The sequence below is a fragment of the Pezoporus occidentalis genome, unplaced genomic scaffold, assembly GCF_034315485.1.
Source record: "Pezoporus occidentalis ecotype Australia unplaced genomic scaffold, CSIRO_AGI_Poc_V1 ctg42, whole genome shotgun sequence".
Classification (NCBI taxonomy): domain Eukaryota; kingdom Metazoa; phylum Chordata; class Aves; order Psittaciformes; family Psittacidae; genus Pezoporus; species Pezoporus occidentalis.
In genome coordinates this window covers 3,087,715-3,111,921 of record NW_026915747.1, presented here as the reverse complement: position 1 = coordinate 3,111,921, position 24,207 = coordinate 3,087,715, and positions in this window count along the sequence as shown.

The following is a 24,207-nucleotide window of genomic DNA, read 5'->3' as shown; positions in this document are numbered from 1 at the left end:
AGGAAAAATAGGTGATACGGAAGGGTGATCAAATTGTCCAGTAGGTCGCTGCCATGTGAAGTCCTCTTGCCAGCACATGTCCTCCCACCTTGCCCCAGCCCTTCATCAGAAACTGTTTGACAAGCCTGGGTTAGGCAGCCTGATGCTGAAGTAAGAAAACACTGGAGAAGGAAAATTAAAAATAGGTGGTGCAGAAACAGGGGATTTGGGCAAGGTGGTGGATGTTGGGAAATAAAGTAGGTAGTGCTAGGAGGGAATTCAGAGACACTGGGGTAAAGTGTAAGGGGTATATATGAAAGAGTGGAGAAGGAGGTGTTTGGATTTTGGCACCCTTAACCTTGAAATGAATTTATCTGAGATTCAGATAATGGTGCTGAGGTTACAGAGATGCCAAAGCTGTCAGATTTGTAAGATTGGGTCTGACAGGGTAAATCATAACACATAATCAAGTATGAAAATCAGCATGGCATTTGCTTTTATGATTTATGCTATAAATGAGATATATATAAAGAGTTAAGATTAAATTTTATATAAATTGAATAGTATTTTTTTTCCTGAAATTTCAGTATATGCTTTTGTGAGGGGCAGCATATCAGATAAAGTACAACATTTTTTGTTTTGCCGTATTATGTTAGCTCCCAGTTGAAGTATTAGTTTAGAATAATGTGCCACCCCTCAATCACAGCTTCCATGTCTTTCTACTTTCCTTTGTTGTCATCCTCAGTCTTGAACTAGCATGTTCCAAATATGTGTCAGTCTTTAATCAGTGTAGCCAGAATGTCATCCAACCTTTAGCAAGTTTTAGTGTACTTTTTCTGAACTGACATCTGATCTGTCAAATTCACACCTCTTGAAAATGTGAAGATGCAGGCAACAGGGTTAGTGTAAGAATTATATAATTGTGAGACAAACTGTGTAAATGCTTTTCAGTAAATTCTTTTTATAACACAATAGATACGGATACTGTCATTTTGTCATTTGTATTAAAAAAAAATAGTCCCCACAATTCAAATTATTCTCCTATTACAAATACATGAAATGATCACCCTTAGAACTGAGGTACTATCTTTAGGGAAATATGAATCCATTTGTTGCAGCTTTTTGCTTGTAAAAAGCAAGATAATTGTGAACACCAAGGGTTGACTTCCAGAAGGAGAAAAAAGAAAATCCTCCACAGATTTCATAACCATGGTCCTTTCAACTTTTGTTTTCACTTTGAATGCACACTTTAATGTGTTTTACTGAGCTATGAAACTACTTTCTTCACATCACTGAGGAGAATTGACAGTCTTGCAGATGCATGTGATCTAGCTACTTAGTTCTAGAAAGAAGAACTGAAAGTGCCTTGCCAGTTGCATGCATTTGTATTAAAAATTAAATGTACAATATCTTTGGACTTTTGCACTTGTCTGACATACAGAAGTACTTGTGTGGAAAGCACTAAACAAAAGCACTTGTGCAGACAGATTGCATCAACATGTGTTAGCGACTGAGAAGAGGGCAGGCAGCCACAAGTGACTACAGGATAAAGATGCCGTGTGGTTTGTTCACTTGCCCTCAGGTCGCTGTTCAGAAATATGAAGTCCCCATCCAAAATCTGTTTTATCTTATAGGCAGGAAGTGTGTTAAATGTGCACAAGTACTTAGAAGGGCTTGATTTATCCAGCAACTGAATTGTACACTGAGGATGAGTTCAGTTCACAGTAAATAAACACTGACCATCTCTTTTGAGTTTCATGATTGCTAGATGACTTACTCAGCAGTGGAAAACCTAGGACTGAGTTCATAACTTTTGTTAAAGAGACATGAATCCTGAACTCCAACTTCACAAAAGAGTGCCACGGCCATTCTTGCTTGTACCCTTGTTTGTGCCGGGGTACAGGCAAGTCCAAGCTGACAGTGAAAAATTTCACCTGTGACAATATTAGTCCCTCTGTGCAGGAAGGAGCACTGGAATCGTGGGCTAGAGACATCATAGAGAAACAGCTAGAAATGTAAGTGTGCACACTCGTGGATGTTACTGGAGGACAGGGCATTCTCCTGGGGTTGCCTATGTGTTTGGTGTTCAGGATTTACCGGGGGGAGTGCATCAGCTGCATGGAGAGCAGGATCACACCCCAGGGTAACAAATCCACAAAGGAATGACTTGATTTTCTTATCTGTATAAAAATGCTTGTTGAAACATTTACTCACTTACATGACTCTTGTCCTAATCAGAAGCCCTCTGAATTTGATGAGCTTTTCTATTGATTTTGACAGTGTAGGTTTAGGCTGCAAATTTAAAACTGCCTATGCCTCTATCAAAGAAATGTGCTATCACATTTCAAACAATGTTTACCAGTGATGATATGAGATGTTATTTTGATTACAAATGGAGGCTGTGGAGGGAGTTGCTAATAGTAGCTCTAATAGTCAGACCATAAAAGACCAGAAGGACTCAATATAAACTATATCTGTGCTTTAATTTGCAATTGTTGTTTTACAAAATATTCTCTAAGGAATCTTTTCAAAAGAAGTCATCCACCCAGCCATTCTTAAAGGAAAAGAGACTCTCTGGCAGAAGGAAGCAGTGCGTTTTACCTGTGGAAAATAAAAGAATATTATTTTCTTTTTACAATGGAGTGAAATATTTTTCTTTTTATAATAGTAAAACCCAAAAATATTTGAAATACCAAATACAACATTTAATTAATTCAAGAGTTATTTAGCATTCAAGAATTTGTAGGGACTGTGAGTCTAACTCTTTTTCTTAGCAAAACGTAGTCTCTTCCTTTATTGCATCTGGGAACAACATCATTTTAACCCCAGGAAGCATCAACAATAAAGTGACAGGGCTATGTTCCTCAAGTGAAGACATGAGGACGCTTCTCACATTTGCACCAAAGACCAAAGCATAATGCGGGAAGGGTGCTGACTGAATGTAAAAAATTCAAAGGACATTTAAAGCTAATAGCTCTAATTGGTAATTCATCAGGCTGCTTTAATGGCAGAATCGGAATTTCATATAGCATAACATAAAGAAGGGAGCCTCTGTAGTTGAAACTAAAAAGCAACTATTTTTTTCTGTTCTGCTATTTTTTTTTTTTATTTTTTTGCTATTTTTGCTTTCCACTGTGGAATAAAATTTAAACTAAGATTTTATGGGTTTTGTCAATATGGAATACCTCTCACCTTTCAAAACACTCAGAGAAATGTAAGATTGTAAAAGTAATTTTCAGAGTATGGCAAGGAGCCATATGCATTATCAGATAAGTGATAATTTGTCATTAATTAAGTCCTCTTCCTTTCTGTATGGCAGGAATGGGCAAATCAAATCCTGTTCACAGCTCATTAATAGTGGTCCTACTCCCTGGGTGCTGAGTACCAGAAGTGAGTGCTGCAGTCTGTCATCCTGACCCCTCTTTCTCTCCATGCTCTAGGACAGTAAACACAGAGGTATTAATATTTAGACTGCAATCAAGAGATCATGCTGTTTTAAATCATCCTCTTACCATATTTATTTCTTCTTGTCTTTCTTTCCCATGGTGAATTTAACTATCTGCTATTTTATGTAATTTCTTATGTAAAGCCTCAGTTTTAGAGGCTCTACAGATAGAAGTAAAGCACTTAAAACACACACATCAAATGACCCTTTGTTCCCATCTGTTGCTTAGGCAATTTGAAATGATGTATGCTGAAAGTAAGGCTATTTAATACTCTTTGAATTTACACAGAGGATTGACCCAAAGGGGTATTATATTTTACCTGTAACTGTAATGCATAAAGAAAAAATGAGAGTTCAATGACTTCTTTGTTTTACTGCAGTTTAAAATTTGTCTTTTAAAATAAAAAAAAAAAAGGCTTAGAGGAGTGAGGAGAAAAGGAATTAGTAATGACCACAGTGTAAGAATGTAATATAATATATTCACAAACTTATTTATGTTTTTCTCTGTTGGCTAACATCTGATTTGCCTTTTCCTGGCTATAAACTTTCCTAATATCTGAGGCAGGTAATACTCTGGGGATGGACAGATATGCCTAAAAAGACAACCTGATACTAGATGTCCCTGGGGATGTTGTGAAATTAGTATATGTTTCAAAAGAGAAGTCAGGAATAAAAGAATAAAGTGCATATTTAGTATTCACCTTTGAGTTGGCGCACAGGACTGGCAGAACTGAGCTGCTTAGGCATTTTGAAGGTGGACATATACAATTACACATGCCATGAGCTGGGATTCTTGGTCTAGAAGGTTTGCCTAATATCTCTTGAAATAAATGGTGCAATTTGCATATCCAATCCACTGAAATAATGTGGATTTGTTTAATTTTCCCTATAGAAACAATGAGCCCCATGGTAAAATATAGAATTGGTGTGGAGCGGCAGCAGTGTATAGCAATCTCTGCCTGATTTTATATAAAGGCACATGACTATATGCTTTTCTCCTATTTATTCACATGAAATAAAAAATATCTTTGATCAAAGCCACCTAAACACTATATTAAGTACATCTCCTGAAGGTATCTTGCTTCACTGTAGCAGCAGTCATGAATTTTTAGGCTAAGAAAGTGACTGTGGAGAGCTTAATGTCCGCCACTGCTGAATGCCTATTTGCTAGATTAGGAGTAGAGTTAAATTCACAGCTGTCACATATGGGTGCATTGGAGTGTTATCATAGTCCATTCCTCTTTTCCCTTCCCTTACTTCCTTTCAGAGCCTACAAACTTTATTAAGAAAAAAGATGTAATAATGGGAAGCTCTCTCAGCACAATAAATGAGCCAAAATCCAGTAGGGCCTAGATCATTATTTTTAGTAAAGCACTCTGTTTTGTTCTGAAAACACTTACAACTAAGAATTGTCCTCTGTGTGAAGCAGAAGAGCCCTGCTGATACTGGATTGATGCTCTCCATAGGGATGTGAGCTACAGAGTTTTGGCTACAAAAGCAGCTGCCATTATGGGCATTTCTTTTTTTTTCTCCTCCGTGTGTATGTGTGTCAGGAGGAGCTGCTAAATTGGAAGCTGTGATTTGTGTTCAAAGTGGAGATGGAAAAATATCTACTAACTTTCAATATAGTCGCTTACGTTGCTGAGTGGGTTGTGTATGAGGTGTTTCTAGTATTGCAGAGTGATGGCTCTGCAGCAGACTGACAGAAGACTGCTTGTACCAGTTAGGCACTGCTTCTTTAGCTCAGGAGGGGAAAGCTGAATATATTGATTTTTTCCTATGTTTAGGATACAATGAATGAAAACCATACCTTATGCCTTCTGGGATCTATGCCTGAACTGAGCAGATTGGAGAAAACTGTAAAAAATGCAAGGACAAAGCAGCCTGTTAATGATTCAGTATAAAAAGGGAATGGAAATATCTTTTTGTCAGCTGACTGAAGTGTCTGAACCCTTAATGATATTAGTTTTGATTCTGTAGAAGAGTTATCTCATGAACAGCCAGAAGCTTAGTTTGCTGTTGTTTACTCTTGGCTTTCTTGACTTCTAAGGAAAAGGCAAAGGGGCGAATTGAACCTGTTTGAAAAGTTGAATCAGTTCAAATGGGTAAAATGGATACTTGTCTTATGAGAAATGTGTTTGTAGCTCTGCTTCAAATAGAAAAGATGAGAAATTCTTAGAAAATGAAAATGAGGACTTGAACTGGAATAATCATGAGATTGTTCCATTACACGTATAGTTAGAGCAGGACCCAACACTGTTGACTGTCATTTACTTGATCCTGGCCTGCATACCTCACTGTCTTAGGTTCATATAAGCCTTTAAATGATGTAAGTAATCAAAATAATGTCCAAGCCTACATTAATTCAGATTTAAGGATGTTTTATGTTATATATTTTCATTGTTCATGGAATGAGACAGGAAAAAATCCTGTCTGTTTTGCTCACCAAATTTCTGAACTCAGGACACGCAATAACCTGAAATCCATCTGTAAGTTCATTCATCTGATTTTCAGAAAGTTTGTGAATTCAGTAGAGAAGGCACTGAATACAAGGCTTGTGGTGGTGTTTCCACATACAAGTATTCATGTGGTTTACACTACAGGTAGAAATGGATCTCTTCTCTGGGTTAACCACATGATTCATGAAATGGAGGCAAACACTGGAGGAAACTACAGCAACAAGACTCCTTTAACTGGCCCTTTCAAACTGTAGTCTATGGATGTCCTTTTAGTCATCCCCAGATATTTGAAAGCATGTGCCAGAAATAAACAGCTGAACTAGCAAAAAGAATTCTCCCCTGTGCATCTACGTGGGTTATAGGTTTATGGCAGTAACGAGCTGTGGAAATCAATCTTTTGTAATCTCTGCCCTTTATGCTTTACTCAGAGGGCTGCTGTCACATCTATAAATAATCAATTTGTGAATCTGCTCGAAGATAAAAGAGGTTGGCATGCAAAAAAGCTTTGTGGTGCTCTCCAGTTACTTATCCAAAAGTGAATGCACAAAACTTGGGGTGTCTTGGGTTCACCTTATTGATTTAAATGTTTCTTCCTACAAAATCCTATTAATTCAGATTGTATTTACAAGACAGGGCTTACAGTACAGGCAAGACTTAAAAATTTATATTACCTATAAAATTCTAACAGAATAAACCTGTCCAATTCAATCTTGTATGTGAGGACCTGGTGAATAGAGGCAACATAAATGAAATGTAACAACTTGCAGGTACAGCTGTTTAGGTGTATGTATTATATTTCCTCAAAGCTGTGAAAGACAAAGAGGCAAGGAAAGGTGGAAGCGCTCTTTGTTGTGATTATTATTACTATTGTTCATTTTTCCAGCTTCAACTGTGTTAACTAACTGAAAACTAACAACCCTAAACAGAAAAAAGAAAAATATCTGTTAATGCAGATCCCTTTCCAGAAATGCTTATATTATACCATGAACTCATCTTTTTTGCATTAACGTGTATTTTGAAGTCTGTTATTCATTTGCCCCATTGTGTTCCTTCCTTGCGCTCCAGGGGCAAAGTCATTTCCCCTTACTAGTGGCCTGTCCAGTGAAAAAATAACCTGATACGTAATAAACAGATTTCAGAGGTGGGACTGTTTCTCCCTTGCTGTTCTTTGCTCTGTTCTCTCGGGAGAGCAGGAGTTTTCCGTATGGATCTTGGTGACAAGCCATGGCTGAAGGGTATTATTTATGATTTAGCTGCTGTTTATTGTTTGTTATCTTTAGCTGAAAGAGTGTCCCGAAGTCAGGCCTCCATGTTTTTGCAGTGAGCCACAGAAAGCTGAAAAGCCCTGTGACTAGATGTGAAGCGGGGGAAAACACACTCCAGAATTACAGCTCTCCCCTTGTGGGTGGTGCAAGGCGGGGAAGCCTTTATCTGGCATTCTCACTGCTGATTGAACCGAGCCTCTGATGGGACTGTGTTTTTCCTCATGCTGTTTTCACTATTCTGGGCATGCTGGATCTCTGCTGGGGCAGTATTTGTTATTTTATTGAGGAGATAGGGACTGCTAAGGATGCCGAAATCCAACTCTCTCCACTACTTCCTTCATGACTCTCAGCTTGCCTGTTTGACTATCATCAAAAAGCCTTGTGTTATCATTTCCTGACTTAGGATTACTTTGGAAGACATCTTGAAAGCTATGTTAATATAGATGCTCTGATTTGAGTATAGGTCACTTCTGTGAGGTATGAACATGCATTTCAAACAAAAGCAACAAATCAGTCAATGGAGCTGCTAAATGCACCTCTTCCATTAGTGGGTAAGGGCTGGAAATGCCAAGTAACCAAAGGTCCATGCCTTCTGTGAATCATAGCAAAGCTGAGAAGAGATACAGCCTGAGCCACAAATGGTGCTGTGAGGTGCCTCCTTCTGTTTTCAATTTGAATCTTATCTGCTGTTTTGGGTACCACTATTGCTCTTGGCACAGTTAAGATCAACACTTTTAATTAAGTGGGTGAGTTCTGGGAGAGTTTAATTTTTGGGGGAACATTTAGAAATGGAGTAATTGGTGGAGCAACAAGAAGAGAAAATTCTTTACTGAAGGAGAAGGAAAAAAGAAACAAGGCTGTCTTTAAGGCTGACACAATGAAAAAGTTCATGCAGAAAAATGATAAGTACAGTGCTGACTACAGTAAGGATCCAAATTATTCAGGCTGATAAACTGGCTTAAACTACACTCTGTGCTCTGTTAAAAGTGTATTGAAAGCATTCATTTGTTTCTATTATCCTAACTCCTAATGAGAGCTCCATAGAAGTAATTGGATTTGCCAGTGTTAGGATGGCAGCAGTACTATCACCCTGCATAACTATTGTGTTTAGCTAATGTCGTGTTGTGATTAACATCTTGTGAGGGTGGTCTTTCTTCACCCATAGCATTCTTCACAGCAGGCAACCTCAACCACATCTGATTTCAGCTTTCATTCCAGTTGGATTCCTGCCCCTCTTTAACCTTGTCAAAGCCAAACCAGAGTGCCTGACATACTGCATGGGTGGTGGCCTTAGGGAGCAAATTTTTCTAGATGCATTCCAGACTTGGACAAAGCATTCCTGTTTGAGAAATCTGAAAATTAAAAGTAGAGGTTACAGAATTTAAAAAAACCCTTTAGGAATGATGGTTTAAAATAATTTGCTTTATTTTCTTGCTTATGGTGGACTTGTTCCTTTTAACATACTCAGGAAGTGTAAGAATGGCCATTGGTCATATGCCTCACCTGTAGCAAACACTCTGATGGGGTGAGCTATACAATAGAAGTGAAACAAATATTGGGACCCTCCAGAAAAACAGGAATCATATCTGACTGGAGCAGCTGAAACAGTAATGAAACAGCTGAGAGAAACTAGGTAGCGCAGAAAGGATTTACGAAGAACACACTCTCCAACTCTTCCTTTGGCACAATGAACTGAAGGCCAATGTTAACACCTCAAGCAGCTCCATATTGTAGATACTGTGGGTCTAATTTGTGTGCAGGCACGAAACTGATAATCAGGCAAATATCTTCTAAAATTGCACTATTTGTACGAGCTATGAAATGCCTTCATAAATCTCCTTCCCTGGTTAACCAGCTCATCATTATTTCTTGCTAAGTATGTATGGTGGCTGTTCCAGGTTTGCTAACTCTACAGATATTTGAATATCACACATCCCTGAAATGCTGGAATTTGTGGGTTCTGCTAATCACAGTTCTATGTAAAGCTGTCAGGAGGCTTGATACTGACTTGAAAAATAATGGATCATCAACCCTAATTTTCAGCTACAACAAAAAAGATGTTATTGATATATTATTGATGGGATGCTGGCAGATGTCATTGCTAGGCCACTCTTGATCATCTTTGAAAAGTTATGGCAATAAGGAGAGGTGCCTGAGGGCTGGAAGAAAGTAAATGTCACTCCAGTCTTCAAAAAGGGCAAGATGAAGAACAATCTTCAGTAATGTGCTCCAGGTGACCCAGCTTGAGCAAGGAGGTTGGACTAGATGAGTCTGGTGGTCCCCTCCAACCTCAACCATTCTGCAATATATTAGGTTAAGTTACAGATAAGAGGTACCTTTAATTATTTGATGTTGATTTATAACTGAAACTCCCAAACCCTGCAGAAGCTGATTTAGTTTTGCCTTAAATTGTCTGAATATTTAGTATAGGTATTGGTTTTAATAGCATATATGCCTGAAATAATCGTTCAGAGACCTCATTCTTCAAAGACTATATAGTACCCAATTGTATAATAACATCTGGAAATAGAAGACAACTGTAAAAGCTTTAGACAAACATATCTTGCTTTACTGTTGACTTAATGAAGATAGACATATGGAACTTCATGTTCCTAAAGGAATGTGTTGGACTGTAAATAGAAATGCAAAACGGAGAAATCCAAGCATTTAATTTCCATATTACATTATGAGATTAGAAATATGCTGATCTGAATAGGAACTGTAACAATGCATAATGCCTTTTGACAGAGAACATAAATCATGGGCTTTTCAAGGCTATTAAAACAAATTCCATCCACATTGGTAGAGCTGTTTTTAAAATACAAGTGTTGGCTAATGGCTTGTGTTATGTTTTGAAAAATATGGCATCTCTTCCCAAATTATTCAAGTTATTTCAATAACTTAATTTCATACTTAAATATATAAAGAAATCCTTAGTCTTTCTAATGTAGTGAATTTAAATTTATTGGTACATAAAGTATAATGCTTTTAAAATCAGAATGAAATGCTGAAGATAAAACCTGTATATGCCATTACATCGTGATAGCCTCCACAAGGCAGTAAAACAGAGATGTAAAACTGATAATTTATGTGGTTTTGTTTTGTTTTGGCTTGGCTTGGTTTGGTTTTACTCTGGAATTACTCATGTGCATTGTTTTCATTTTGTTTATGTCTAGATTTAAAAACATATTCAGATAAATTATGCTGTAAAGGCTGCATAAAGAGTTCTGTCTCCAATAGTTTTTTTAGAATTGAGTAATAATTTCCTCTGAAACCTATTAGTTAAGTATTACTCAGTAGTAATAAGAGTATCAACATTTTCTCCAATGACTGTATAGAATATCTTGCATGACTGAAGACTGTTCACATGAGAGGGAGAAAAAGGCTTGCAATGTTTAATTCCTTCTTCAGGAAACTGCAAAGAGATATGAGTGCCCTGAAAGCCTAGGTTTTCAAACTTTAAAAGTTTTTATGTGGGTTGTAGGAAAGGAGACAAAGTTTCTTAAAACGACACTCTCTTTCTTTGGGAGTTCATGTGTATAATAATAAGGAATTCATTACAAAAATGAAGCTTTGCTAACAAAACAAGATTAAACCTCTTGTTTTTAGGGGTAAAAGAAAAGGAAGGAAAAAAAATTGGTTGACTATCTATCTATCTATCTATCTATCTATCTATCTATCTATCTATCTATTTGTATAAAGATGGCATTTACAGACTTTGATTTTTTTTCCTCAGAAATGTCAAAGCATTTCACAAATGATCATATAACATAAGCTTGAAATTAAACTTAAAAAAAAAAGTGTTCATTAGTACTTCTGCTTTACAGAAAAATGAGAGAATAATAGAGCAGACACTGATTTTCTTGGTGTTACATAGCAATTCACTGACAGACTAATAAAAATAACCCAAATTATTAATTCCTTGTCCTTAGTTTTAGGCATGGAACCACAGCTTCTCTAATTGATAGAAAACTGAGGCTTAAAGTGGCAAATGACAGACAAAATGAAGCAAAAATAAATGTTATTTGTATTTCAAGAAAATGAAGTCTCACTTCAGGGAACATTTTTGTTGAAAAGTTGTATTTTATGATTGGAGCAGGTTTTCTTAGAGGGCTCCTGGGCACTGAATTTGTGACACTATGTTCAAAACAGTACTTGAGTTCCTGAAGGTTGCTCTAAATGAAATAGTCCATAAGACTATTTGGGAATAAAAGAGTCTAGAAGACTGTCCTGCGTTTGAGATACAGATTTGTGATACCATACCTGTTTTTATAAATAAAAAGAGTCAAACGACAACAGAACTATACGCTGGCTTGAAAGAAAGAAATACTTCAGCTGTCAGGGTTTATAAAGTTAATGACCTACCTCCACAATTTTATGTCCTCTTGTAGCACACAACTAAGTTTACAAACACTCTTCACTGAGGGATAGGATCGCAGACTCAGGAAAAAGAACCAGGGAACACTGTATTGATGGCATAGGTGGCAGCCAGAGCAGCTATAGGAGTTTCTGCTCTGCCCTCCTTTATTGCGTGATCCAGACCAAAACTTCCATGCATTTCCAGGAAAAAGAAGAAGGGGCACAAATGACAGAGCCCTCTTTTTTCCTTCTCCCTCATACACCTGTTTGTGGAGCATTTCATAAGGAAGTTTAAGCCCAGGGGAAGTTTCTTGGTTAATGTAAATGGTTGGTGTGGAACATGACAGTGACGATCCACAGCTTGTGGCTGGGAAACAGGTGCTTACAATCCTCAGACCAAGCCACTATGAGATTTTGTTGTCACTCTCAATTATGTTACTTAATTTCTATCTTGGTTGATAGATACCACCTACATTACATTTGTGATTGTTTACATTTTCTCACTGTCTTTAAGCTATCATGTTAGGCTTACGTTCTCTTTTAGCAATCCTTTTTCAGCAATTAAATCTTAAAAGCCTGCCCTGGTATATAAATACATACTGCACAGATCCTCATGTGCCACAGGAGGAATATCAGCCTGCCTTTTTTCTGTCAAAAGAGAAAATCCTTTCAATGTCATGACTCAGCTGGAGCTCACAAGAAAATGTTTTTGATGATATCAGAGCCTATCTTGTTGCCCTGGGTCAAATTAATACCCCAGGTAGCTCCTGGCAGAATAATCAACAGGAACTGCAAAGTCTGAGAGCAAAATCCTCAACCCCCCCAACTCAAATTATCTCCCTTGCTTCATCCTGTGTAAGTGCTACTGATGGGTGCTACAGCCTGGCTGGTCTTTTTTCAGCTGTCCCCTCCAGACTGGTGAGCTGACTCCTTTCCCAGTTTGATTTAGTGGAAATCTAGACACTTTCAGGCCTTCAGGTGAGGTTTTTTTGACCTGTTAGGCAGTCATTGTATACACATTCTTTGAATTCTTCAGAGGGACTGACGAAAGAGTTAAAGAGCCAATAAAATGGATGTTTAGAGATTTTGTAACACTAAGCTTAACTTCAGTGCAGCATGAATGCTGTTTAATTGATTATGTTACTGTCTATATATTACCTAATATGTTACGTCTTCCTTATTTTTTTTTAATACCTCAGAATATATTTAATCCAGAGACTTGGTAACTGAAAATATCCTTAGAGTTAGGATTTTAAAAAAATACATATAAATAAGAATATAAATTGTTTAGGAGCAGAGAGTTTTCTCTGATATTCTGTGATGGTAGTTTATGACTTCTCTACCTCTAGGCTGATTTTAATATTTTTCATTAAATCTAGTATATTCTTTCTTCCCAAGAGCCCTGCCTCTTCATTATAACCATTTCCATCAATGACAAGATCAGAGAGCATTTTTAATGTTAAATAAGATAGAAGGGTAGAAATTAGTACTTAAAGGGTGAAACCATTAGTATTTCTGAGTGCTTCTATGTATTCATCACTGCCTGATACACATCAGTATTAATAATAGGAGCAGCCAGACATAATCCATCTGCTGGATATTCTTTTTCTCTCTATGCAGTGACTGCCTTGTCTTCTTTCTCAGACACTGCCTGCTCTGGTCTCCAGACAGGAAATCCAGACATGGCCATTCATCAATGCTGCTATAATCTGTCTGATTTTATTAGCTTTTGAATTTTATCACCAAAATGAAAAGAAGGGGGTTGGGAGGAAGGAGAATCCAGCAGTGTGATTCTCTCATACCTACGGATTCTCAGTACAGCATGTTGGGAACAGACAAAATTAAGAAGTGAATAGGTACCTGGCAAATTACCCTCCTCCCCCCCCCGCTTTTTATTTTTAAGAGCTTGATCTATTTTATTTTATTTCTTCTTCCATAAATATTCATAGTGTGCCACAGACAAGGTTTCTGGTTGATTGATCTTTTTCTCTCATTTAAGATTTCCTAGGCGTGTACTGAATATTCCATGTTATTGTGAGACCCATCTAGGATTGAATCTTGTTTTGGAGAGCAGACGCAAACAGCAGTTTGAAATTGAATTGTTTAGAGCTGCTGCATGGAGTGAGGTATTCCAGTGCCAGTTGCCCCAGTTGGATAAATCCCAGTTGGAATAGCTGGTTGAGGCAAGGAACATTAGACTACATAGAGATCATTCACTGACAAATGGATAGAAAGCAGAAAGCAGGAGCCTTTGATCTTTTCTGGTAAATTAGTACAAACCATTTCAATCCAGGCCATCACAACAGGAAATTACTGAAGGGGATTGCATGTTTTGGTGGCATTTACCCCATGTATATAGTTTGCGATGAGGCAGTGTGGGTAAAATTTTGTTTTGAGGAATTGTCTACCTTGAGCTTTGTGGAAATGATATTTTCTCAAGGAGGACAAGTTCCTTGCAGACTGCAATGAATATTTGCTGTGGCAATTCTGGCTGGAAGATGAGCATGGATTGTCAGAAGTGCGGTGTGTACATGAAATGAAGGAATTCCCTAGTAATTGCCTTTTGCAGGACTGTATAGAAGTGAAGGAGTAGTTGCCTGAGCTCTTTTTATATCTTTCTGTGATGAGAGAGTCACATACGTAGGCCAGTAATGTATTGATAATTTTTATTACTTGACTGAATCTTTAGGAGTTTGTGCATGTTAATTTTCTAAGAAATTCAAAATAATTTTAATAAGATCCATACGTATTACTACAAGAGCACAACTTAAACTGCTCCCTCAGGAAGTCACTTGAGTTACATCTAACTACAATTAACTATAATTAAGGCTATTAACACTACATTGTCTCAGATTTTTTCATGCATACCATAGATTTTGGAGCAGAGAATTTGCTGGGTTTTGAGTGCTTCTGCAAATGGTTGTAGGTTCAAAAGCTATCATACAAGTGATAATTTGGGACTTGACAGAGTAGAGAGTATGTGCCAGCTAGGAAAGATCTAAAGCTCTTATTTTACTATAGGAAAAAAATATATACAATTCTAACTGAAGAATGATTCAAATCATAGAATCATAGATTAGTTAGGGTTGGAAAGGACCTGAAGATCATCAAGTTCCAACCCCCCTGCCATGGGCAGGGACACCTCACACTAAACCATGTCACCCAAGGCTCTGTCCTGGATATACATCCATTTCCAGATATATGCAACTTTTAAAGCATGGTTATCCTTCTGGAAGAATCTGGAGTTTTTCATAGTTCCACAGCTCCATTTAAAGTATTTTTGGTAAATTTATATGCTATTGGTGTGAGAGATAAAAGGTGCTTTTGATATTTTTGGTGTAGCTGTACACTGAAACACACACTGCCTTTATTTTTTTGCATGCAGAAGTATACAGAAACATCCAGATAAATAGAGCTAAATAATTAGGTACTTCACTGCATGTAAATAATAAAGACTTGGATCTTTTCCTATTATGTGAACTCTATGTACAACGTGATTGACAAAGCAATATTTGCCCTCTTTTCCACTCAGAAAACAAAGCTGTACATATTATATGTAAATTCTTGGTTGACTTCCGCTCGTATTTAAAGGTAGTTTAACTGTTCAACCATGCTCCTAAAATTCTGTATTGTCACTTATTTGTTTGGCATCTAATAGATATCAGTTAGCTGAATGAACACTGCTTTGTAACTGTGGAGTAAATTGGAAAGCAAGGGATATCCCTTTGGAAAATGTTTACTCTGTGGAGCTGCCCATCCGTTTCACGTCAAGATGGTCACTCAAAGGCTTGATCTTTAGAGGTAACAGAAGAGCAATAAATTAACTTCTAAGAACATATTTATTCAGTCCTCACCTTGCAGGATATTTGAGCACCCGCCCAGTACGCATCTGCTCTCTTATGTGAAGATTAGAAATGTGAACATTATGGAACTGAATCTGGAAAAGGCATCAAATTGAGCAGATTAATTTTGGAACTTCCTTGATTCCATAATGAAGATATAGCATTCAGAAGTGGAATAATGTTAATAGTATTTTCCAGAATTATATTTGGCAGTCTGTAGTGGCAGCACTGCTATGTCATTTGTTGTTTTTTATAAATTCATTTTGCATTATAGTGAGAAATGCTATTACTGTGACTTTACTGATTTTGCACTTCAGTATGGTATGTGAACCAGAGCAGTAAGTATTCTATCAGTAGAGATCAAAGCAGCTTTTACATAACTTGATGTGTCTGGCCTCTTGGTATGTCTGTAATTTGGTATGTCTGAAAAATGTACACTGAAGCAACTGTAAAGAGTCTAAAGTTTTGTATTGGCATAGCATAAATCTACAAGCAGTGGAATCTTACTTTTATATAAGTTGCATAAAATGGAGTCTAGGAGAGGGAATTCTTTGTATATTTCCAGTTCCTCATTTCTGGAAACCCAAGAGCTGCTCCACCACAGTTTAACAGAACAAGAAATACAGAAAGTGTACACACTTGGAATATAAATCCCAATAAAGAGAATGAGGATTTGCTTCAAAAATCATACAGTTCAAAATTCAGTATTTTTTCAGTTCATTATACAGCCACCAATGACCTGTGGTGTAGAACCTTTTTATAGAACGTGTTTGTCCTCAAAATACCCATTCAGAAGGTGGGAAACTCATATTTGATCTTTTTGCCCTGAAATGTTCAAAACCTACTTTCATGTCTTTCAAGAGTCATAGAATAGTTAGGGTTGGAAAGGACCTTAAGATCATCTAGTTCCAACCCACCTGCCATGGGCAGGGACACGTCACACTAAACCACGCCACCCAAGGCTCTGTCCAACCTGGCCTTGAACACCGCCAGGGATGGAGCATTCACAACTTCCCTGGGCAACCCATTCCAGTGCCTCACCACCCTCACAGTAAAGAACCTCTTCCTTATATCCAATCTAAACTTCCCCTGTTTAAGTTTTAACCCATTACCCCTTGTCCTATCACTACAGTCCCTAATGAAGGGACTGCTCTGACCCAGGTGTAGGACCTTGCACTTGGCATGGTTAAACTTCATGAGGTTGGCATCAGCCCACCTCACAAGCGTGTCAGGGTCCCTCTGGATGGCATTCCTTCCCTCCAGCGTATCAACCGAACCACACAGCTTGGTGTCCTCGGCAAACTTGCTGAGGACGCACTCAATCCCACTGTCCGTGTCAGTGACAAAGATGTTAAAAAAGACCGGTCCCAACACCGATCCCTGAGGGACACCACTCGTTACTGGTCTCCAGCCGGACATTGAGCCATTGACCACAAGTCTTTGTGTGTGCCCATCCAGCCAGTTCTTTATCCACTGAGTGATCCATCCATCAAATTGATGTCTCTCCAATTTAGAGACAAGGATGTCGTGTGGGACAGTGTCAAACACTTTGCACAAGTCCAGGTAGATGACATCAACAAATGTTATGCTTTCATTTGATTAAGCCTAGTGCGATTGATGGAGGAAGCCTCAGCATCTGTATTTCAGGCAGCTTGCTTTCACAGGTCACACAGTTTTTATGGTGAAAATTTCCTGTGCCACACGCATGACAAATTACTTTGCCCTTTTAAATAGAGAAAGATTTTGTTTCACATAGTATCTGCAAACTATGAACAACACTAATAAGAGTTAACCTTAAACATCATGCTGCAATCTGTTCTCAGGGCTTGCAGCTTCCACATCTCTTGCAGTTAGGAAAGTGGAAAAAAAAAAAAGTGAGATTCATGGGACAGGAAGAAGAGAAGAGGGAGAAAGTGAGTGCTTGTGCAAAATAACAGCTGTTTTTTATCTGATTGTCAGCAAAGTCCCCTGTGGCTGAAGAGCAGTAGGTCACAGGTCTTGCTCCAAGGGCTGTACTTCATAACTGAGGCAGCATCACTGCTCCAGCAGCTCTATTTCGTAAGAAGGCTGTGCTTTTTGAGAAAAATAAGAATGTGAGAAGTGTGCTCCGAAAATACTTACCCATTATTCTGAATTCAGTAATTGGATAAAAGAGTGACTTTGTTACTGAAAAAGGTTTTAGAACTATAAAAATACATTACGGGATTACTAAAGGCTATTTGAAGTAGTTACTGTCTAAATTTTGGTTTTAAGCTGTAAGAGGGATGAAAGCTCAAGGTATCAGAGTACACTCCTCAGAAAACACTTCTTTAAAAACATGATTGTCATTTTCATTGTCTTTGTTTTAAGCTAACTAAAACAGCCACTGACATCTCTTTATGGAAAACGCTATTTGAACTGATAGGAACCTCTAATCAAAGCAGATGGATGTTGCAACATGATATGAACATGCATGAGGGAGTGTGTAAGACTGATTAATAATTTGAATTACATAGATAGAGGGTTTCTCAAGGTGTTTCAATTTAAGAAATTGTCTGGTTCTAGTGGTTTGACCTTGGCTGGCTGCTGGATGTCCCCCCAGCTGCTCTCTCATTCTCCCTCTTTAAAAGGGCTGAGGAAGAAAATTAGATGGAAAAGCTTGTGGGTCAAGATAAAGACAAGGAAATCACTTGCCAGTTACTCTCACAGCAAAACAGACTTGATTTGGAGAAAAATCAATTTAATTTATTGTCTTTTAGAACAGATTTGGATGGTGACAGACAGAAATTAAAACACCTCCTCTCTTAGATTTTTTCCCAGGCTCAACTTCACTCATTTGTTCCCGACTCCTGACCTCCTCCCCACCTTGAGTGGCACACGGTGGTTGGGGAATGAGTGTTATGCCCAATCCATAACAGCTCCTCTCTGCTGCTCCTTCCCTCTCACACTTTTCCCTTCTCTAGCTTCTCCTCTGTACACTTTTCCTCACTCCACAGGCTGCAGGTCTTCAGCAAATGCTCACCTTTTCTGGTGTGGGGTCCTCCACAAACTGCAGTGTGTACACACCTGCTCCACTGTGGTGTCTCCATGGGCAGCAGGGAAATACCTGCTCCACTGTGGTCCTCTCTCACCTTGGTGTCTCAGGGCTGTTCCTCTCACTTTCCCTTCACTCCTCACTGCCATGCAGTGCTTTGCCCTTTCTCAAATACCCTTTCCCAGAGACACCAGCACCTTGTTCCAGGGTCTCATCCATGCCCTGCTGTGGGTTGGTTGGAGGCAACTGGAGCCAGCTGTGTCCAGCACGGGGCAGCCCTGGCTGCTCTCACAGAGGCCACCCCACAGCTCCTGTTGTCAGTGCCTGCACTCAATGCTCTGGTAATCAAGAAGGAATAGCAGATAGGTCACAGAAAGAAGTTACAGCTGTCTAAGAATACATATTCATAGAACCATAGATTCACAGTGTTACTGGGTTGTTGGGAAGGTTCTTCCTTTAAACAGGAAACTCCTTGATGACATGAAGCTGGTGAGTAGGGTCTTCCATCAGCAGTCTATTCTGCAGCAATTCAACAGAAGATCTGAGTTTTGAAATGGGTGGGCATGAAAATGAATCTGGTGGTATGCCCATCTGTATATTTGTGTTCTGTGGTAGATACCCAAGCATCCACCAGTTTCTCTTCTGAAGAGACAAATTCATGCAGCAGGGCACCATCTATAGCACCACACTTCCAGTGTGGAGGAACAGTCCTTAAAGGGTGCTTAGCTCTCCGCCCATACATGACATGCATCTAGGATCAACGACTGGAGTAAGCTTTTCTGGTTAATATGCAATATGGACATAAAGACACAGAACCAGTAGATAGCAGCATGTTAACCTCCAATCCTACCTCTTTGTGCCACTCCAAGAGTTAATAGACACACTCAGGATCCATCATTTATTAGGCAAATGCTGTTGCTAAACACAGAATCGCATGGAGCTCTCTTTCTGCTGTGGCTGTAGGAAAAGAGAAGCAATCATTTCTAGTCAGCAATCCCAATCCCAACATGCAGCTCTGAATCAGGATACTTTATTTCTACCCTTTCTCAAGCTCATTCTAGGAAATGATTCTCTAGAATTCCCTTGGGTTTTCTGTGTTCTTTTTTCTTCCTACATGCGTAATCAGAGTCCTCATCTCATTTTTAGGTCTTTCTTCAGAAAATTTTCCAGCTCAAATGGCTTGAGGCTATGTATCAGAGAGATTGCTTCTTTTGTTTTAAGCTACCTTGCTAAACAAAGGAGTATAATTACTTTGACTTACATATATGCCAGTCAGAGATTAGACGGGTAAGAAATTCTGATTAAAAAAAATCATCAGAGTAACTCAGGATGATTTAAAATAAGAGGAACAGAAATGAAATGCATACAAATAGGCTGCATCACTTCCTTGAAACAGGATTATTTATACTTGTGTCAGACTTCAAGAAAACTTGATTCTTAAGTTGAGGACAGGAAAAACATAGCCAAAACTTTTGTCTATATTCCAGCTGCAGACTCCTCTAGTTAGCTCTTAGTTACTACCTTCTTCCCCATGAAAGTGATACGTGCAGGACCATTATAGGAGACTTGAATAATCCCATCTACTCCCAAAATTCCACAAAATACATTAAGGGAAATGTAAATGTATTGTAGCTGCATTGTTTTGGGAGCTAAATTTAAAGTTTTCTGCTTTGTCACTTGCTATAGTATACACAATTTTGATTCACTAATTTCATATCTTATTTTAACTATAACCAGGAATTTGCCAATAGAATTATTTTATTTCCCTACCAGAGCTACTCCAAACAATGCTTTACAGTTTCCTGTAATCATAGATTGGTCTGGCTTGGAAAGGACCTTTAAAGATCAGCTAGTCCAATCTGTGCCCCGGCCGGGGCGTCTTTCATTAGACCAGGTTGTGCGAAGCTCCACCCAACCTAACCTTGAGCACTGCCAGGGATGGGGCAGCCACAGCTTCTCTGGGCAACCTGTGCCAGTGCCTCATCACCCTCACCATAAAGAAATTTCTTCCTCTCCAGTCTAAACATATATTCTCTCAGTTTAAAGCCATGACCCGCATCCTGTCTCTACAGGCCCTGGTAAAAAGTCTTAATATATATCTATAGTCAACATATAAATTCCATTTATATATTAAAAGACTGTAACAATGTCTCCTTGAAGCCTTCTCCTCTTCAGGCTGAACAACCCCAGCTCTCTCAGACTTTCTTTGCAGTGGCATTGTACCAGCCCACTGATCATTTTTATGGCCCTCCTCTAGATCTGCTCTAACAGGGTAGGGGGTCTCACGAGAGAAGAATAGTGGGCAAGAACCACCTCCCTTGACCTGCTGGTCATGTTTCCTTTTATGTAGCTCAGGGTACAATTGGCTTTCTGGGCTGCAAGCACACATTGCTGACTCATGTCCAAGTGTTCATTCATCAGTATTCACAAGTCTTTCTCTGCAGTGCTGCTCTCATTTCTCCCTAGTCTGTATTGATAGTAGGGATTGTCTCAGCCCAGGTGCAGGACCTTGCACTTGGCCTTGTTGAACTTCTTGAGATTTGCATAGGCCCACTCTTCCAGCCTCTCAAGGTCGCTTTGGATAACATCCTTTCTTCTAAGTGAATTGACTGCACTACTCAGCTTGGTGTCATCTGCAGGCTTGATGAGGGTGTCTTTGTCATCGATGAAGATATTAAGTAGAATTAGTCCCAGTATGGACCCTTGAAGGACACCACACATTACCAATATCCACTTGGACACTGAGCTGTTGGCTATAGATCCTTGGATGTGGCCATCTACTTGATTTCTTATCCATCTAATGATCCATTCATCAAACCCATATCTCTCCAATTTAGTATCAAGAATGCTGTGTAGGAGTATACCAAAGGTCAGGCCTTAGAATAGTCCAGCTAGATGACATCCACAGCTCTTCCCTTGTCCACTGATGCAGTCACTTCATTATAAAAGGCCACTTATTAGTCAAGCACTGCATCTAGCTTAGCCCACCTAAGTACTGGGTGATGTTCATTTATTCTGCTATTTTTTTTATCCCTGCATGGGTAAAACTAATTTTTTAAAACACAGGATTTCCTGTAAATTGTTATTTTCCATATATTAGAGATAGAAACAGTTCTAACTGTTTCTGTGAAGATTTTTTTTGTCTGTGCTAATCTGACATGAAATGGTCACCTCTCGGCTTCAGGAAAGTGTTTGTGAGAAGGAGAGCTTTAATTATATGACTGGAAAAAAACCTTTTGAGTTTAATCTCATCAGCATAGTGATCATATGGTACCTTTCCTTGAATGTAAGCCAGCGACCAGTAAGGGTGTCTCTCTTGCTGAAGCCTGTGTTGTCATTGCTGTTATCGTGTGCTAATAAACTTAAACTTGGAACAGCTATGTCTTCCTGTACTCAAATGCAGCCTCATCTGCAAGTAGACATTTGCTGGGAGACATTCATTTCTCCTAATATACTCTCGGACAGTAAGCTACCTCATCTAAGCTTGTTGTCTCAGCTCCTTCAGTATTCAGTTGAGATGTAAACGGAGTGATTCACCCTACTGGGCTCAGACATCTAACCTAGGAAAGTGCAAAGCACTATCCAGAGGGATCAGTCTCTCAGACCTTTCAAAAAGCATTGAGAGAGTTCCACCTTTGACATCAATAACCTCTTAATAAAGCTGGGTGTTTTTGTATTTTTTTGTATTTTTTGAGATTTCATTACATATCAAGAAAGCTTTCTGACTGTATATGAAGTATGCTTCATGCCCTTCATCAGTTTTCATTGCCATTTTTTAGTGAATTGAGGATATCTTTGTGCCAGTTTTACCTATATATTTCACATAGCACCAGTCTTTCTTTGCCTTGGTCCTTCTCAGAGAGGGGATCTTGTTATCACAAACTCTTTTTACCCTTAGTTAACAGACTAGAATACAGTTTAAAATGAAGTGTATAAATTGAAATTTGTATTAACTACCATAAGCCTTTGTCATTTTTCTTCTCTGTGATTTTGAGACTTACTAAAATGTAGAAGACAGTATTAGAAATGAATCATGTCTAATGCATTTTATTATTACTGTGTGCTCTAAAACACTGAATAAAAGGGTAATCCAAGGAATCTAGATACAGAAAGACAGAGTTGCTTCTTATATGCATATTTGAATTGTCAAAGCATGGGTTAACTAACTCACATTGGTTATAATGTTATTTACTTGTGTGAGTCTTTGTTTGTAAGAAGGAAATGATTGTAAATAAACTGATTGTTACATGAACATTCCATGGTCAACATCTTATTTTGAAACAACTTTCTGGTGGCAAATGAAGAGAATGGAAAACAGACAAGCAAAATTAAGGAGTCAGATTCAGGCATGGCTCACAAAAGGAATGTATTATAAATGACCTTTAGTCATGGTCAATTAGTTTTTTGTTTCAGTAATTATTATAGAAATAATCACCTTCAAAAATTTGACAATATCTGTTTTTAGAAGATGAAGCATATTAATTAATTTTTAAGCACTTGCTTAAAAAAATGGAGGTAATTTGGCTCTATTGTGTATCCAAAAGGACTTGCACTAGTGCAAATAGGCATCGTGTTCATTTCTGGAAGTCATTTAAAAATGTTTCTGCTACCTGGCTATTACAATATGGCACTATGCCTAGTGTTTTTATGTTGCCAAACAACTGTGAGTTTGTAGGTTAGCCTTAAAGGGATGCTACATGCAAATATGCTAAATCTCATCGAGTATGGCTTCCAGTAAGCATTTAGTAATAAAGCAGCTAATTTTCTATGAACATCTCTTCACTGAATTCTCTAGTTTAGTAACTATGGTTATGTAGAAGTCAACAGCAATCTAAGTCATTCTCTGCCTTAATTTCACTATTTATAGAGTAGATGAGACTTTTTCAGCAAAGACTTTGAGTGAACTTTAGTTGAAGAAACAAGTGAAATTCATGCTGACTTCAGTGAGTAGCAGGCTTTTGTTTTTATCTTTTTCCAGAGTCTCCTATTATTTCAGTAGCCAAGCCTTTGGATGCTAAGAGTTTCAGATCACTCAGATTAATGTGAACAAACAGCACTGTGCATCTAGTAGAACCAGTCCCCAGCTACCAAAACCATGGAAACAGCCAGCACAAACCCTTGCTTTGTGCTGCATGTATCTGAAATGAAATCCATAATTCCAGGCTGATCATAGGAAGGTGCTGTTGGAGACAAAAGGAGAAGCAAACTGGAAACTGAATTTTGGTTTTCACTCCTTTTATTTAGAACACATTAAAGAGGGATGGGTGATTAAGTGGTCAGCAGCTGAACAAAATTGGTGGAGAAAGGAACCTAAAGAAGGAAAACTAAGGAAAGTAAAAGTGATTGGTTGAATGACAGATCCCTGATTGCAAGAATAGAGGGGAAATGGAGTGAGGAAGTTGGTAGCTCATATCATGTATTGAAAATAAAAAATGGAGAAATAGTAACTGAAGTGAAAAGACTCTTAGCAGCTGTTGGAGAATATTGTTTTATGATCACTTGCACAAAAACTAAGTTATAATTCATTTGGCAACTAAGACACACAACTAGTATTTTGTTATCAAGCTCATATCACTGGAAAAAAGTAATCTCAAAAGGAAATTACCTTGCCTTGTTCATGACATATCACATCAGGTCATCATGTTCTTGCTGAGAATCTCCACCACTCTGTACTCTTTCCTCAGCTGGAACTTACGGTCCTGATGTGACCAGGGTAAGCACTAAGGAATGCTACTTTCCAGGAATAACCTTGGTCTTCTGAAGACATACAATCTAGATTGATATGTTGGAAAATTAATAAAAAACCAGGAAACATAAAGCTCCTTTTTAGATGATGAAAACTGAG